This window comes from Corapipo altera, unplaced genomic scaffold (assembly GCF_003945725.1).
Source record: "Corapipo altera isolate COAL_440 unplaced genomic scaffold, ASM394572v1 60960, whole genome shotgun sequence".
Classification (NCBI taxonomy): domain Eukaryota; kingdom Metazoa; phylum Chordata; class Aves; order Passeriformes; family Pipridae; genus Corapipo; species Corapipo altera.
Window position 1 is genome coordinate 45,247 of NW_020885049.1, and position 3,181 is coordinate 48,427.

Sequence of the window (3,181 nt, forward strand, 5' to 3'; positions counted from 1 at the left end):
CCCCCCCCCCCCCCCCCCCCCCGCAGAAAGAATTTTGCAAACACTCTTTCATTGCTTCTGTATTTTACAGACAAGTTTTTAGAGATTACTAGAGAAGCTATAAGGTAGACTAATTTAGTAAAATGCCTAGTTCCAAGATATCTTATTTGAGGAAGGCAATTTTTGCCAGAGAAAAAAGAAAAAAAATAAGCTGTTTTAACCTGAAGTTTCCACCTTTGTGGGGAGAGAAATAAGATCTAAAGAAATAACACAAAGAATTGCCTAACAGACAACCTTTTAAATCTAAACTGTTGCTTAGTAAGTGAATAGAGAAAATCAAAAACTTTTTTACCTTTTATAGCAATGAGCAAGAAATGAAACTATGTAATCTTCTTTGATAATCTTAATTTTTCTCTTCTCCGTAAAGCATATGCCAGAAAGACTGAGAGGTAGAAATTGTTCCTTAGTCAATTTTTTTAATGCAAATTATTACTGAACACCAAAAAACATTCTAAAGAACTCTAATGATTTCAAAACTGTGAAATTTTCTAAGAGAAACAAAAAAGTACAAATACTCTTTCACCCAAAAGTATTTTACTAAAAAAGATAACAGCACCAATAACAAACTCAAAAATAGAACACAACTGATTAATTACAGCCTTGCATTGATTTAAGTTTATTATATTTAGGAATTCAAAAAACAAATTCTACCTTACTCAGATTCTATAAAATACAGATATGCATATTTTTAAAGGTATCTAAAATTATCTTGAATTGCATCTGTTCTAGTCTCTGTGCTACGCAACGGAAGTATGTCCCTGTTACTGAGTAGCAACCTTAGACCAAAGCTGTTGCTTTCCCAAGAAACATCCCTAATCCCCTGACATGCTCTTATAAGCAAGTTCCTGGTTTAAAGCAACCTGAAGACTAGATAACACTGCTTATATCTGAAGAGAGGTGATTATTTTTCAGTTTCATTCTTTTGCATCCAGAGAGACAGAATTCTGCCCTATAAATTACTGTGAATCTTTACACTAAAAATGACAAATACGTTGCCTGTGTTTGACGATTTAATTAACCTTCATGACAACCAAAGTGTGCCTCCTCCAGAACTAAACATCAGCAACTCATGTCCAGCTAATCTTCCTAATGTAAAAAGGGAACTCACAGACTCAGAAACAAGAGCATTGATTAAAAAGAGACAAAAGAAAGACAACCACAACTTGAATGAACGAAGAAGATTTAATATTAATAATCATTTAAAAGAACTATGCACTTTGATACCCAATGACTAAAATATATGCTGGGATAAGACAACAATCCTAAAAGCCTCAGTGGATTATATCCATAAACTGCAAAGAGACCTGCAGTGCACAAAAGAACTAGAAAACAACCTGAAGAAACTAGAACATGCCAACAACCACCTGCTACTCAGAATACAGAAATTTGAGATGCAAGCTCAAGTGTATGGACTATCCCTTGTTCCATCTACAAACCTTTACTCCCCTGATATGATCAACACAGTCATCAAACAAGAACCTGTGCTGGACAACTACACCCAAAACATGATGCCACACCACGCAAACCTGTCCTGCACCACCACCACCCTCGACCTCACTGACAGCACCATCACCTTCAGTGACAACCTCGGGAATGTAACTGAACCAACTGGCACTTACAGTGTTCCTGTGAAAATGAGATCCAGACTAGAAGATATCCTAATGAATGATCAATATTAGAAATGCTGTTCAAATCCCAAGCTGTGTGTGACTTGATAATAGAAAAATAAAAGAGATAAAAATATATTTTATCCAATCATACAAATGGACTCTTATCCGTGGAGCCGACACAAAATGAAAATAGCCCTAACCAAAGGGAAATAGAAGACTCCTTAAACATTTTTAGTTCAATATTACTAGATCACACTTATTGTAAAAATCCTCTCGAAAAGCCTTCACCAGAAAGCACAGGACTGAAATTAGGAACTCACAAGGGAGACAAAAAAGACAGTCAAAAAACTTCTCGGGTAACTGATGAACAATTGGCAACGTGGCCTTGTGAATTTCTAGATGAATTTATAAAGAAATATGTCAGTTTAATACCACTCTGTGAAAAAGATGTCCTGAAGAGATTAAAAGAAGTCTTTAATGAAGATTTCTCCCATAGAAAACCTTTTATCACCAGAGAAATCATGAAATATCAAGAAAAACATCCAAAACCCTCCACTTACAATTTCCAAGTCTCCTATAATAAACACATACTGGATATGGATGATTTAACTACACTGGAAGGCCAAAACTGGCTGAATGACCAAATAATTAACATGTATGGTGAACTCATAATGGATGCAGTCCCTGAAAAGGTTCATTTCTTTTACAGTTTTTTTCATAGACAGCTCATAACCAAAGGATATAATGGGGTAAAACCATGGACTAAAAAGGTAGACTTATTCAAAAAGACTCTCTTCTTAATTCCTATTCAAAAACACTCTCTTATTAATTCCTATTCACCTGGAAGTCCACTGGTCCCTCATTGCTCTGAATGTCCCCAGTCAAATTATTTCATTTTATGATTCCCAAGGCATTCATTTTCAGTTTTGTGTGGAGAACATTCAGTGGTATTTGCTGACTGAAGCAAAGGAGAAGAATCACCCCGAGTTCCTTCAAGGTTGGCAGACTGCTGTGACAAAGTGCATTCCACAACAGAAAAATGACAGTGATTGTGGAGTTTTTGTGCTCCAGTACTGCAAGTGCCTCGCCTTAGACCAGTCTTTTCAGTTGTCCCAAGAAGATATGCCCCAAGTGAGAAAAAGAAATTACAGAGAGTTGTGCGAACACCAGCTAATAAGACTAATAAAATGCAACCAAACTAATTTATCTAGTATTTCTGACAAGTTGAAGCTAGTGTTTGTGTACTTAAATTTCTGAAAACTTCCAAGAATTTTGAGCAATTCTCAGCTGAGTGGTGTGACCATTGTTGTTACCTCAATTTTTTAATAAGTTCTTTAACTGGCAGAACACTGCAGAGCTGCCAAAGAATATTCCTACTGTCAGTTTAATTCTCTTCTGTTCTCGGCATGCCTATAGAAAAAGCGTACAACTAAAGCCATAAAACTGTAAATATAGTGCACCTTTGTCCTAGTTAGAACAGCTGGACCCAGTTCATCACTGGATGGGTGTAACCCAAAACTGTGTATTCTATA

At 36.0% G+C, this 3,181-nt stretch overlaps 2 pseudogenes; both read left to right on the forward strand.

Moving 5' to 3' along the window:
- The first annotated feature begins 1,004 nt into the window (after positions 1 to 1,004).
- On the forward strand, positions 1,005 to 1,816 carry LOC113959568 (annotated as a pseudogene).
- On the forward strand, positions 1,802 to 2,906 carry LOC113959570 (annotated as a pseudogene).
- Positions 2,907 to 3,181: the final 275 nt, after the last annotated feature.